The sequence below is a fragment of the Etheostoma cragini genome, chromosome 11 (assembly GCF_013103735.1).
Source record: "Etheostoma cragini isolate CJK2018 chromosome 11, CSU_Ecrag_1.0, whole genome shotgun sequence".
NCBI classification, from domain to species: domain Eukaryota; kingdom Metazoa; phylum Chordata; class Actinopteri; order Perciformes; family Percidae; genus Etheostoma; species Etheostoma cragini.
Window position 1 is genome coordinate 2,729,115 of NC_048417.1, and position 16,788 is coordinate 2,745,902.

Sequence of the window (16,788 nt, forward strand, 5' to 3'; positions counted from 1 at the left end):
ATTTTGTGTAAAGCACTTTGAATTGCCCTGTTGCTGAAATGTGCTCTACAGATAAAGCTGCCTTGCCTTGCCTTGCCTTGCCTTGCCTTGCCTTGCCTTGGCTTGCCTTGCCTTGCCTTGCCTTGCCTTGCCTTGCCTTGCCTTGCCTTGCCTTGCCTTGCCTTGCCTTGCCTAATGCTATGACTTGTTATCCCTATTTTTCAACATGCTATACTATGACTTTTTTCAACATACTATACTTTTACTTTTATAATGTTTTTGTGATTACTTTTTTCAAGCTACTATACTATGGTTTATTGACATGCCATAATATGACTTCTATCATTTTTTTGATACAATACTATGACTGTTTTATACATGCTATACTATGATTTATATCACTTTTTTGACATGCATGCTATACATGACTTAGATTACTTGTCACTTGTTTTGACATACTATTCTATGTCTATTTTATACATAGTATACTATGTCTATTTTGTACATACTATACTATGTCTATTTTATACATAGTATACTATGTCTATTTTATACATACTATACTGTCTATTTTATACATACTATACTGTCTATTTTATACATAGTATACTATGTCTATTTTATACATACTATACTATGACTTTTTGGACACAGTATACAATGACTATTTATGTTTTCTTTCAACATGCAATACCATGACTTTTCATAACTTTTTTGGCATACTATACTACAGCACTACAACTTTTTTTGTCACTTGTCATTGTCACTGTCCATTACTTACTGCTGTGGTAGTCCAGTGGTTAGCACAGCTGCAGAATGAAGGCAAACTGGGACTTAAGGTTCAATCCCCAACCTGGGCAATTGTTTTTTTTTTTTTTATGTGGAGTTTGCATCTGTTTCCAGACTTTCTTTGACATACTATACCATGACTTTATTATCATTTCTTTCAACATGCTATGCTATGACTTTTCATCACTTTTATTAACATGCTATACTAAGAGTTTTTCGACATGCTATACTAAGAGTTTTTCGACATGCTATACTAAGAGTTTTTCGACATAATAAGGCTATGATTTTTATCACTTTTTTGACTTTTTTGACATCCATGCTATACTATGACATATCGACATACTGTACTATGACTTTTGTGTAGTGATCCAGAGATGTGTTCCATCTCACCTGGAATGTATTGCAATGTTTTTATAAGCTGTATGCAATGCAATTTCGTTCTGTATGCACTTTGTACATATGGAATGACAGTAATAAAGTTGAAGTTGAAGTTGAAGTTGAAGTTGATTGTTTGTCACTTGTTTCAACATACTATACTATGTCTATGTTGTACATACAATGCTTTGACTTTTTCAACAGGTTAAACTATGACTTTATTGGACATAGTATACTATGACATTTTATGTTTTCTTTCGACATGCGAAACTGTGACTATTTTACACATACTGTAGGAGCCACATTATGTTGTTTATGGTCTCATTTATGGATTATTGTGTTATGTGCTGATATTGGAGGTGGCGGGCGTTTTCCTGTCGGTTTGAGTGGAAGTGATATATTTGTTTGCTTCACCTGTGCACCTGGTTCTTTGGGCTTTGACGGAGAGGGGGGTGAAGCTGGGAGCGAACACTTTCGTTGACCGCACCGCGCACAACGCAGCACACAGTATAATGCCATTATTTCTACGCACCAGTTAAAAATTACATAAGGTAACAGCAATGTTCAGTGTGTTGTACATATGGAAGACGAAGAACAATAAAATCATTTGCAATACGATCAAGAGCGCGTCACAGGTGTGTGCATCTCTCAGCGTTTAGTCCCTCGCGGCAGCACTCTTTTGGACTGCTTACAGCCGCAACACGTACTACACTATGTCTATTTTATATATACTACACTATGACATTTTATCACATTATTGACATGGCTATTTTCGACATGCTATACCACAGCACTACAACTTTATTTGTCACTTGTTGTTGTCAACATTGATTACTTACCGCTGTTGTAGTCCAATGGTTAGCACGGTTGCAGAATAGAAGTAAATCAGAACCTAAGTATGTGGAGAGTGACAAGGTTCAACCCCCAGCCTGGGCAGGTGTTTTTGATGTGGAGTTTGCATCTGTTTCCAGACTTTGACGTACTATAACTTTACTTTATTATCAATTTTTGTTCATAGTGTATTATGTCGAAATAAGTCTTAGTGCAGTATGTCGAAAAATCCTTGTATAGAATGTTGAAAAGTCACAGTACAGTATGTTGAAAATAGTCATAGCATAGCATGTCGAAAATAGTGATAAAAAGTAATTGTATAGTGTGTTGAAATAAGTGATAAATAAGTCATAGTATAGCATGTTGAAAATAGTTATGAAAAAGTCATAGTATGTCAAAAGAAGTCATAGTATATCATGTTGAAAAATTCTTAAAAGTCATAGTATAGCATGTCGAAAAATCACAGTATAGTATGTCGGAAAAAGTGATAAAAAAAAGACATAGTATTGTATGTCAAAAAAATCATAGAATTGAATGTTGAAAAACTTTATGAAAAAGTCATAGTATATAAAAGAAAAGTGATAAAAAGTCAAAGTATGTTGACAAAAGTGATGAAAAAGTCATAGTTTAGTATGTCAAAAACTCATAGAAATGAAAGACCATAGTGTAGCTGTAGAGGTAAACAGGCACCTCTCCAGCCACCAGTCCACCACCATACTTCAGTCTGGATGGGGACTTGAACCAGCAACCCTCCAGCTTTCAACCCAAGTCCCCACTGACACAGCTGTTTCCAGACATACTTTGACATTCAATACCTATATTAAATTTTATACATATTATACTATGTCTATTTTATACATATTATACTATGTCTATTTTATACATATTATACTATGTCTATTTTATACATATTATACTATGGCTATTTTATACATACTATGTCTATTTTATACATACTATACTTTGTCTATTTTATACATAGTATACTATCTTTATTTTATACATACTATACTATGTCTATTTTATACATACTATACTATGGCTATTTTATACATATTATACTATGTCTATTTTATACATATTATACTATGTCTATTTTATACATACTATGTCTATTTTATACATACTATACTATGGCTGTTTTATACATATTATACTATGTCTATTTTACACATACTATACTATGTCTATTTTATACATATTATACTATGTCTATTTTATACATACTATGTCTATTTTATACATACTATACTTTGTCTATTTTATACATACTATACTATCTTTATTTTATACATACTATACTATGTCTATTTTATACATACTATACTATGTCTATTTATACATACTATACTTTGTCTATTTTATACATACTATACTATGTCTATTTTATACATATTATACTATGTCTATTTTATACATACTATGTCTATTTTATACATACTATACTTTGTCTATTTTATACATACTATACTATCTTTATTTTATACATACTATACTATGTCTATTTTATACATACTATACTATGTCTATTTTATACATACTATACTTTGTCTATTTTATACATACTATACTATGTCTATTTATACATACTATACTATGTCTATTTTATACATACTATACTATGTCTATTTTATACTTACTATACTATGTCTATTTTATACATACTACAATATGACATTTTCTCACATTTTTGACATGCTGTACTACAGCACTACAACTTATTGTGTCACTTGTTGTTGTCAACCTTCACTACTTACTTATGTGGTAGTCCAATGGTTAGCACAGCTGCAGACTGTAGGCACTGTAGTACTCAAGTAGGCAGAGTGTGACAAGGTTCAACCCCCAGCCTGGGCAATTCTCTTTAATGTGGAGTTTGCATCTGTTTCCAGACTTCCTTTGACGTACTATACCATGACTTTATTATCAAGTTTTGTTCATAGTGTATTATGTCGAAATAAGTCTTAATATAGTATGTCGAAACATCCTAGTATAGAGTGTTGAAAAGTCATAGTATAGTACACTATGTCGAAAAAAGCCATAGTATAGCATGTCCCAAAAAAGTGATAAAAAGTCATGGTATAGCATGTTGAAAAAGTGATAAATAAGTAATAGTATAGCATGTCAAAACTAATAGTTTAGCATGTAGAAGCATGTCGAAATGTTTTTCACTTTTTCAACATGCTGTACTATGACTTTTTTCAACATACTATATTTTACTTTTAATAATTCTTTTTTTTACATGCTATACTATGATTTTTTATCACTTCTTTGACATACTGTACAATGGGTTTTCAACATGCTATACTATGACTTTTTTTACATACTATACTTTTACTCATTTTTTTTCGACATGCTATACTATAACTTTATCACTTTCTTTGACATACTATACCATTATTTTATTATCAATCTTTGTTCATAGTATATTATGTCGAAATAAGTCTTAGTATAGTTTGTCGCAAAAATCTTAGTATAGAATGTTGAAAAGTTATAGTATAGTACAGTATGTCGAAAATAGACAGAGTATAGCATGTTAATAAAAGTGATAAAAAGTCATGGTATAGCATGTTGAAAAAGTGATAAATAAGTAATAGTATAGCATGTCGATACTAATAGTATAGCATGTAGAAGCATGTCAAAACGCATGTTTTTCAATTTTTCACATGCTATACCATGACTTTTTTCAACATACTATATTTTACTTTTAATAACAAAATGTTTACATGCTATACTATGATTTTTTTCACTTCTATTCACATACTGTACTATGGGTTTTCAACATGCTATACTCTTTTTATGACATACTACACTTTTACTTTTAATCATTTTTTTTCGACATACTATACTATGACTATTTTTCTACATGCTATTCTATGATTTTGTAACATGCTATACTATGACTATTTATCACATTTTTTTCTCGATATACTACACTATGACTTCAACATGCTATAGTAAGAGTTTTATAGACATAATATACTGTGACTTTTTCAACACTTTTTTCGACATGCTATACTATGTCTATTTTATTCATACTATACTATGTCTATTTTATTCATACTATACTATGTCTATTTTATTCATACTATACTATGTCTATTTTATTCATACTATACTATGTCTATTTTATTCATACTATACTATGTCTATTTTATACACACTATACTATGTCTATTTTATTCATACTATACTATGTCTATTTTATTCATACTATACTATGTCTATTTTACTCATACTATACTATGTCTATTTTATTCATACTATACTATGTCTATTTTATTCATACTATACTATGTCTATTTTATACTTACTATACTATGTCTATTTTATACATACTACAATATGACATTTGCTCACATTTCTGACATGCTATAATCTGGCTATTTTTGACATGCTGTACTACAGCACTACAACTTATTGTGTCACTTGTTGTTGTCAACCTTCATTACTTACTTTTGTGGTAGTCCAATGGTTAGCACAGCTGCAGAATGTAGGCACTGTAGTACTCAAGTAGGCAGAGTGTGACAAGGTTCAACCCCCAGCCTGGGCAATTCTCTTTAATGTGGAGTTTGCATCTGTTTCCAGACTTTCTTTGACGTACTATACCATGACTTTATTATCAAGTTTTGTTCATAGTATATTATGTCGAAATAAGTCTTAGTATAGTATGTCGAAAAATCTTAGTATAGAGTGTTGAAAATAGTCATAGTATACCATGACTTTATTATCACTTTTTGTTCATAGTATATTATGTCGAAATAAGTCTTAGTATAGTATGTCGAAAAATCTTAGTATAGAGTGTTGAAAAGTTATAGTATAGTACAGTATGTCGAAAATAGTCATAGAATAGCATGTCGAAAAAAGTGATAAAAAGTCATGGTATAGCATGTTAAAAAAGTGATAAATAAGTAATAGTATAGCATGTCGATACTAATAGTTTAGCATGTAGAAGCATGTCGAAACGCATGTTTTTCACTTTTTCAACATACTATATTTTACTTTTAATAGTTTTTTTTTTACATGATATACTATGATTTTTTATCACTTCTATTGACATACTGTACTATGAGTTTTCAACATGCTATACATAACCTTTATCACTTTTTTGACATACTATACTATGACTATTTTCTACATGCTATTCTATGATTTTGTAACATGCTACACTATGACTATTTATCCTTTTTCTTTTCCCGATATACTACACTATGACTTCAACATGCTATAGTAAGAGTTTTATAGACATAATATACTGTGACGTTTTCAACACTTTTTTCGACATACTATACTATGTCTATTTTATGCATGCTATACTATGTCTATTTTATACATACTATACTATGTCTATTTTATGCATACTATACTATGTCTATTTTATACATAGTATACTATGTCTATTTTATACATACTATACTATGTCTATTTTATTCATACTATACTATGTCTATTTTATGCATACTATATTATGTCGATTTTATTCATACTATATTATGTCTATTGTATACATGCTATACTATGTCTATTTTATTCATACTATATTATGTCTATTGTATACATACTATAATATGTCTATTTTATACATACTATACTATGTCTATTTTATACATACTATACTACGTCTATTTTATACATACTATATTATAGCTGTTGTATACATACTATACTATGTCTATTTTATTCATACTATATTATGTCTATTGTATACATACTATACTATGTCTATTTTATTCATACTATATTATGTCTATTTTATACATACTATACTATGTCTATTTTATACATACTATATTATAGCTGTTGTATACATACTATATTGTTTCTATACTATACCATGACACTTTTTACTTTTTATGACATGCTACACTTTGACTTTTTATCCTTTATTTCAACATACTATATTATGATTTTTTCACGTGCTTTACAAAGACATTTTTGGAAATACTAAATTATGACTTTTTATCCTTTATTTCAACATACTATATTATGATTTTTTCACGTGCTTTACAAAGACATTTTTGGAAATACTAAATTATGACTTTTTAATCACTTATTTCGACATACTATTATATGCAATTTTTTGACATGCTATACTACGACCTTTTATCATTTCTTTCGACATACTGTACTAGGATTTTTTTGACAGACTATACCATGACTTTTTCATCACTTTCATCAACATGCTACATTTATCCCTATATTTCATCAAACTATACTTTTACTTTTAATCATGCTGTTCTTTGAATTTTACCACTTTTTCCAACATATTATACTATGGCTTATTTTATAATATTATTATATTATCACTTATTTCGTCATAATTTCACTACTGTACCATACTATACTATGACTTTTACATTTTTTAATATGCTATTCTATGACTTTTTTACATTCTCCAATACAACTTTTTTATCATATTTTTTCACACTATACCGTCAATAATAGTAATATCGTTACCTTTTCGACATACTGCACTATGACATTTTTATAACCTTTTGGACAAACTATGATTTTTTTTTTTCACTTCACTTTTCATCATTTCACTGGGACTTTTTTCCATATATAATAATAATAATAATAATAATAATAATACATTTTATTTAACAGCGCCTTTCTGAACACTCAAGGTCGCTTTACATACAATAAAAGACAGATACATTATTATATGGATTTAAAAAAACAAAAAAATGAATAAAAATACCATGATACCATGACTTTTGTATCCTTTTCTTCCACCTACTCTACTATGACTTTATTATATATTATGGATTTTTTTATTACCTTTTTTTTTACATACCATTTTAAGTAAATTGTGAAGGATAAATACTTTACCAGGTTAAAGCACCATCCTTCAATACTGCTATTAGGATCAAAAGACCACATTAGTATGGATTTCATTATCAAATTATTTCCATTTTACTCATGTGGCCATTTGATTGCATTGTCAAGGGAATAGACTGGTACGTTCACTGAGCTCTACGACCACTGTTGAAAACAAGGAGACGTGTGCATCAATTCACACGGGATCTGGTATGGTTTCTGGACCATACCTAATAATATCTTAATAATCTTTAGAGATGTTTATTCGGCTTCCAACTAATTAAATGTTAATGTAATGTTTAAATAGAGTATTGGACCCACTCACAATCACTCTTGCAGTTTGGCTGAGTCTTCTAAACTCTCATTATATGCATTCATTAATGTGGAAGGATACTTACCACTAATTGTGGACTCTGAGATGATGTATGGTAAATGTTTGGTGTCTTGAGACAAATCTATTGCATCGTTTTTAAGCTGAAATAGAGCAGATGCACTGTGGAGAGTCCAAAATAGCCCCGCCACACTGGAGGTTTTCTGACTTAATAATGTCAACACCAGAGCCTTCACAAAACCAGATGGAGCCACTTCATTTGTTGGACTGCTTGCGCCTACTCAAGTTTATCTCCAGCCGTTTACAAAAGGGAGCAGAAGAAGATATGTCTGGTCCAGTCAGTGCTGTGTTTCATGAAGTGCTTTCAAAAGCAGCGTTGCCACAACGTTCTGTGTAACAAAGCACATAAATGCATGATAACAACATCAGACAGCACCGCATAAATCTTAACATATGAGGCCACTCTCGCTCTCTCTCTCTCTCTCTCTCTCTCTCTCTCTCTCTCTCTCTCTCTCTCTCTCTCTCTCTCTCTCTCTCTCTCTCTCTCTCTCTCTCTCTCTCTCTCTCTCTCTCTCTCTCTCTCTCTCTCTCTCTGAGTGGAAACACATGAAAGAAGGATGATTAAGGTGCATAATGGTCAGGGAGGGACTGACATGTTGGGACTATTTCAAACAGCATTATATTTTTTATTTCCTTGTCAGAAGCTTTTGAAAAGTTACTCAAGTGACCTCACTTGAGTAACTTTTCAAAATTAAAATTTATATTTAATGTGACTGTATACTTTTACTCCACTACGTTCATTTGACACCCGTAGTTTTTAAAATTAAGATTGCACATTAAAACACCAACGAGATTAATACTTCCAATAGAAAAAGCAGGGACTGTTGTCCTGTTTCAGATGTGTGAGTCGATGATTGTTTGCAGTTCCATCAACAAGACATTTCCCATTTCCCCCATTCCCATTAATCATCTCCTAACCCCTCATATTATCTTGTGACCCTTTGAAGGGACAATAAACCTAGGTGGGGAACCACTGGACTAAATGACCTAACTGTATATAAAGGCACTCGGACACACAGACCTCCTTCAAGGCATGCTCTATATCACGATGATAATGCAGTGAGAAGTTGCCCAGTCGGGAACTCATTTGAACTCATGAATGCAGCCCATATGCCCTATTTTGCAATGTTAACAAAAGTGAGAAATAATTTGCCCCGTGATTTAGTTCTTCTCCAAAATATAATGGGTTCTTCCTTGGCCAATGTTACACCCTTCCACCAAGTTTCATTAAAATCGGGCCAGGAGTTTTACTCTAATCCTGCTGACAAACAAACATCCAAGCCAACAGATGTGGCGTCAGCTGATTTTGCTTCGTGTGCAGCCCCAAATGTATGGAAAAGCTGACTGAAAAATAGTAAATGGCCTATGTAAACCCCTGAAAACCTAAGTTACCGTATTTCGCTGTGCTTCAGGTAATGGAAACTCGCTGTAGCAGATGAGAGGCATATTTCGACAAGTTAATCTAGGAGTTTCGGTTTTCCACCTCTGATGTACTTTGTCTCCTTCAGAGAGCAGCATCTCAAACGGGGCTCTGAGTCTGTCAGGAGGTCTGGCATCTACCGTATCAGCACAGCAATCATGTAATTATTCTTGTAACGGCCTAATATAACTTCATTTTTAACAAAATATGACTCCAAATCTCAGAGAACACGGATGGGATGAGTTTTATTTTGAATGTGCACAAAGTTTTGAACATGAGCAGAAAACTTGCTCAAACACATCTGGAATATTACAGTCCAGTGGTTAATTAACTCATTAAAATGAATTAACTTATCATTGAGGTGAATAATTGTGATATTTAAGGAGGTTACATCACCAACAAAAGACACAAAAGAGGAGGTAAGAGTGAGTGATGCCTATAGGCTACATGTGTGCTGACTCAGATATAATTAGAAACATTGATCCAAAGGAGAATAAAGAGTTAAAAAGAAATACAGAATACCTAAGAGCATTACTGCAATATATTCCATTATGTTTTTACATTTGCATTGTAATCTATGTTTCTCTTTACGTGAAGATGTTTCCATCATAGGTCACCACACAAATCTGTAGGAAAGCGTTGGCCTTTGGGGGGTCAGGCCAGTTTTGATTAGACCAAATGTTGGTACTATTTAAACTAACATCCATGTATATGTTAGTTAAATAGCACAATTGGGAAGCGAAAATAAAAATGCACTGGCAGCTAAGAAGATGGGCGAGCTAATCATTGATTTGCATTGCATTCAGTTAAATGGGTCCAGGGCTAACCCTGAACTTCCTCAAGTAGAAACGCCCCTGCAAGCAGATAAGTTAACTAGCTCTACCTGGACTAGTAACAGTGCAAAAGTTACACTCAATCTTATAATTCTGATATTCTAATTACATTTTTGCAGATAATGTTTCTGCCACTTTTGAACTCAGGACCTTTACTTGTGATTACGGTGGCCTTGAACCACCATGTTGTGTTGTGGGTTTTGCTGTCGTGGTTTGCACTTCAGGACCAACAGATGTAATGTATTTTTACACTTTGCTATTAGTACTTTTACTTATGTAAGTTTCAGCACTTATTCCTTACACATGTGGCTAGTTTCCACAGCGCTGAAAAAAAAGCCTGGCTGCTCGAGTTAACTTTCTACTAGTCTACATCTGGGGAGTCGGACTACATGCTGACAGATCAGAGACGTGCGGCCCACAGGGAGTCATTTACATACTTTGTCCTGTTTTTCTCAATCAACCTTAAAGCTAACGAGTGCCGCACCATGCATTGCTAAGAGCAAAGTGGGACTCCCGTTCAGCTCCTGAAAGAACTGCGGAGTGGGGTCAACGTGGGGGGTTCAGGAAAAGGCTCGACTGTTGCATAAGCACACTACACAACTGCTACAGGAGCACACAGATTTACATTTTATAATAAGATTGTTAATACATTTTAATGTCTTGCATTCGTTTTTGGAAAGTTGAGGAATAGAGTGAGCAGTTTTGATTCAATCAGGAGAGACTTGTTGCAGATATGCAAAGGTTTGTTGTACATAAGCATAATAAAATGCACGGCCTTTGGAGCTTAGACTCCATCGTTCAATCCAGAGTAATTGGTGAAAGGGGTAAGGAACCCAAGACAATCTCCTGTATGTTTTCTTCGGCTCCAGGGTTTATGAATATAATTAGATATTGCAAATATGTGGTTATAAAGCCATTTAATTATGTCACTTTCCCTTAACATTCCAACCCGGTCACTGGTTTGTGAAATGGTCATGTTATTTTGATTTATTGATACACTGGGCTGCTCTGGGGGACGCGACAACGGGGAAATCAAACGCCCCACGCCGACCACAACAGCGGGACGGATGTGGTTAGGAAGAGAATAATGCTGAAAGGAACTGCAACACATGGGACACGATCCCCAGGGCGAAAGTCCTGTGTTGTTTGACCCATCCACCCCCCCTGACCAATGTCACTGCGCGAATTTTCGGCTTTTCAATACTACTCGCTACCGTAATCGTTCTTTGAAATACATTCCTTCAAAATTCTTAGCCAACACACAAAAATAAGGACGTTAACATGACCTGTACACGAATCAATAGATTAAATAACGGGACCATTTCACAGACTGCCATGACACTGGGCTGGACATTCCTATCCGAGTTGGTACTTTATCAAAGAGTAATTATCATAAATCTTTATAGAATGGACAGTACAGTAAAAAAAACAACCCTCCTCGGAGCCTGCCACATAAATCTACACTGTTGTCTTTCCACATGTCCTCACCATGTCTATAAAGAAAGGCCCAGAAGCCTAACAAAAGTCAGTCAGTCCGAACCAGTAGGCTCTTTTTCCACATTAGAACAGTATTGAGTGTAACCTCTGCAAACAGCAGAGGGTCAGCTGTTTAATAAATTTAAGCAAAGCGATATTGGACGGGGGAAATAATGATTGGAGCAGTAGATGTCATCTCAATGGTCGGTAATTAGAAGTATAACCCCGGACCATGTAGTCTCTAATGTGATATGGATTTTAAATCACGTGTTTGGCAGTCTTAGAAACCCAGCAACTCCATCATGCCTCGCTTACTGCGGGAGGAAGAGGATGTTCAACTCACTGCAGCAGTCTTGTGCTTCGAACTAATCCTTCAGACACAGAGACACACATGGATCACTTCTGCTTGAACAAACACTGCTTGGATCCACATACACAGATTTAAAGGTCACTGCCAATCCTATCAGACTCACTCAATTTATCTCTCCCTCTTTCTCTCTCTTTTGCTTCCTGTCATCACTGATAGTGTGTCTTTATTTGGAAAAAAAAAACATGTAAAGTATGAAATACGTTTTAGACTTAAATGTTACAAATACAAAGGACATGCGCATTGATTTTAGACGTCACCATCCAACTCCTGAAAAGACGATTCTAGATGGAAAAGAGGTTGAAATTGTTGAATTATCCAAATATCTGGGAATTGTCATTGAAAACAAGTTGACCTTTGAACTAAACACAGACATGCTGAGTAAGAAAAGTCAGCACAACTCTTCTGTCTGAGAAAGCTAGCTCAGTTCCAAGTGCACAGATCCATGATGACATTGTCTTACAAATCTTTTATTGAGTCCGTCTTTACTTTTTCATGTATTTGGTGGTATGCTTCTCTTAGTTTAAAACAGATTAGCAGTGGTAAATAAAGTTAGCTGCAAAATCATTGGGAGTCAGCAGATGAAACCCACTGAACTGTACAACAGACATGTGCTTAACAGGCAGAATCCATCATGTCTGATAGGTCTCACCCCCTGCATGCAGAATTTAAGATGCGGCCCTCTGCTTCCCGCTTCAGTCAGCCGCCAGCCAAACAAATAGATAGAAATCCTCCTTCATCCCCTCTGCTATCTCTCTGCTTAACTCTGGAAAGAATTGGTAACGTCTGCACACAAGGCACACTGGGACTCAAACTCTTAATGTTGTGGTATTCATTTCCCCATCTGGTCTGATTCATTATTTTTGATCAATGTTGTGGTCTTTGTCATGTATTGTATGTCAACTTCTTTGCTACGGCAGCAAAACTAATTGCCCCTCTGGGACAAATGAAGGTCTTGAATTTAAACATTTGCATAGCAAATGTTTCGCTGTTTCAATAATAACGCTCCAGGATGTCCATATACCCAGTCTAAAATGGGCAATGGCATGTAACAACATACTTTCCATTATAAATTTGAATATTCTGAACTGTCATCCGCGGGGTGTTTTTCTTCACATAGGTTAAATAAAGGTATTATCACTCTAAATTGATGCATAAAAGTCCATCAGAATGCAAGATATGAAGGGAGGAAGACACCCAGACTCCTCACTATGATATGTCCACACCATCCAAAAAGGCCCAGTCTGGGCTATATATATATACATAAATATATATATATATATATATATATATATATATATATATATATATATATATATATATATATATAAAGGCCCATACATGCGCTATGTACTCAAAATAGCAAGTGTAATTACAGAAGTGCGCGGCGTGATTCATGACACAGCGTGAGTTTCTGCGGTCACTTTTATAGTGACATGTTGCTGTTTTACACCTTTAATTCTTAAAGCCAAGATAAGGCTCACTATTCCCTCCTGCAGATATGAAGTGTTGATTTCAAATTTGTTGAAAATATTTCACTGCAGCCAAGTGAACAAAGAAACACAAAACGTAATCCTCCTTCTTTTCAAAAACAACAAACCACTTCCAGGTACAGGGTTCCAGCGTCTGAAGAAGGTCTCTTTTTTTTTTTTTTTACTGTGTGGCTCTGCACTGCCAGAGGCTTCCTTGTAAGCTGGTTTTGAAAATGAATGCCTTTATGTTTTGGTTTGGACCCATTGAATAATTTACTATGTAATTACATGCTCTGCAAAAGCCTCTGTGTCCACTCCGGCCCATTTGGGATTCTCCGTAGCGTTGCAGTCACAACCAGAGCCTTGACCAAATCAAAACTCAAACCCACTCTCTAATCAAAAAAACTGGAAAACTCACATCCAGCAGAAAGGTTTTAGGTCTGCAGTTTGCAGTTTACACCAACAATTGGGGTGTAATTTCTGATATGCAGCTCTGCCAAACATTTTTTTCTTTCTTCATTTAAGCCACTGCTAAACAGCGGTCGGCTGACCCGCTGCAGTCCGCACACTGCTTTTACAAAACATGTCCCGTCATCCTGGTTGGATGGGTTCACCGAGAAGAATGACAGCACGCTGCAGAAGAGTTATCACTGTGGCTGTTGGGAAGCACTCTGTTATTTAGGAGAGGAAAAAAAACTGCTGTCAACAATGTAACAATATGGCAGTGCTGCAACCTGAAAGCCCTCGGTCAACTGAGATTCTTCAAGTCAAGCAGTTGGTTTTTTTAGGTTTTTGTTTTGACTCTATCAATGTGCAATGTAGTTAAAGGGACGTTTGGGTCTCCAGAAGTAGCTGCAGAGTGAGCGCTGCTTGCTTTCATGCTGCTCTCGGGACTCCATTCGGGCAGCTGTCCAGAGGAAGAGAGGCCTTTCCTGGCGAGGCTCTGAGAAGACATTATCAGCGATTGATACCTTGACATTGGCTCGGGAAAATGTGATTTTTTTGCCATCAAAAAGGTACACACAGTTACTCTGAGGTCCAATAATGAGCCCTCGGGGGTACATTAGAGTTTTTCATGACAGCGTAGTTCATTACAATGCAGCTTGTTTCAATTATACCATCACTGATGCACATGTATTTAAATTACAAACAGTTGCACTGCTGTTGATTAACACGTTGCTTTTCTTCAACAGGCTGTTAGATAATCTGTGTTTCACTCACTCAATCACTTGACCCTTTGAAATGTGGGTCTGTGGTCAATTTGTCAGTAAGCTGTGTAAACCTGGGGGAACTGAAATCAAAATGAGTGCTTGTTTGGCAAATCCCTCAGAAGCCCGGCCTGCAGCTCCCAGGTCTGACCCCTCCTCCCACAGCAATGCACTGATTCTACTTCGACCGACTGCGTAACACTTCCCTTGGTAATGCACAAAGAGTTCAAGGGATACGGGACATTACAGTTATATATTGGGAGATAGGTTAGATCGGCTACAACTGGCCAGCTGTAACCTCTTGAACCCCACTGATCTGCTGGTGGATCAATCATTAGAAACAAATGCTTTGTAGCGAACTGTGAGAACTGACTCTTTAAATATTTCAGTGTAAAATACAGCTTTGATGAACAGCTGGAACAAGCTGACACAGACTGTATATTATACTCAGTCAGGGCCGATTGACATGATTTGAAACATCTGAAACCCATTTAAGGGAAAATCAAAAGGGGATATAAAAGGGTCAAGCTATACACCTGTGTGAGTACTTTGCCCCGGCGGCTCTCCATTGATGTCATTGTATCCTAATATCTCATCATTTAAACCAGCCAGGTAAAAATGTTAAGGTGTTGCCTATGAATGATGTCAAAAACTACAAAAGTAACAGTCAGTAAAACAGATTGCTGCTCCCTTAGCAAAACAGGAAAAGGATTCCAACGTGTTTCTGATCTGCACACAGGTGCCAACTTATGTTTGTGCCGGTCCGTGCTCAAATCAGCTGAATGCCCCACCCCCCCGCCCAAGACAAACCTTGGTATAGCCCATGGGCTGTACCTGACTTGTTACTATACTGATTTGTAAAACAAAAGTTGTCAAACACACCCATTCCCGCACCATAGGAAATTTACAGCGACGACACACACACACACACACACACACACACACACACACACACACACACACACACACACACACACACACACACACACAAACACAGGGATTGGATATTTTATCTAACACGACACACCATTACCGCAGTTTTAACCAATGCCACGTTGCCGCTGTGTGCTTGATGAATGTTAGCATTACGAGCCTGCCGTTGCGCGCATGTTTCCATGGTAACACAAGCATTGAGGTCAAAGCATCGCTGTGCTGAAGTACAACCTCACACTTATAGTTTTTTACAATCACTTTGGCACTCATTTCAGAACCTGGACGTCATTTTTCAAAACTCTCGCAACACAAAACTCACAACCAGTGATTAAAATGCATATTTTTTCAAGAACTCCTAACACTTGTTTTAATTGCTTGTAGAGAATACACATAAACCTAAGATCATTTGTTCATTTAACAAAAAATCACCTGTTCAGTATGACACAACTTAACATCAAAGTACTACTACTTCAAAAAGCAATTCACACGTTACATTTCAGAGGATTGTCTATTAATTTCATCACAGTGATCTAACTATCAATGGAAACGACTGCTTTAAATGATAAAATGATAAGTAACTGTTGCATTACTTTTAATGCATAGATCAGAAGAAAAAGAGACAGAAACAATATTCCACGTTGAGATAATGGACTGGACCCAATGGACTGCAGATGGAAATTGGCCTTCGGCTACAATTGGGGAAATTTACGTGTAAATAAAAATAAGACAGATCATGAAAGTTTCAAGATACCAAGATTCATTGTAACCATTTAGCGTCCCTGTGTCCACGTTCGGACACCGCTCGCTGCTATCGGCCTTATCCGGACACCTTCAGCCTGACGGACTTTTCTTGTCTTTTCGCAGTACTTTACATTTCCGATCATCACCAAAATGATA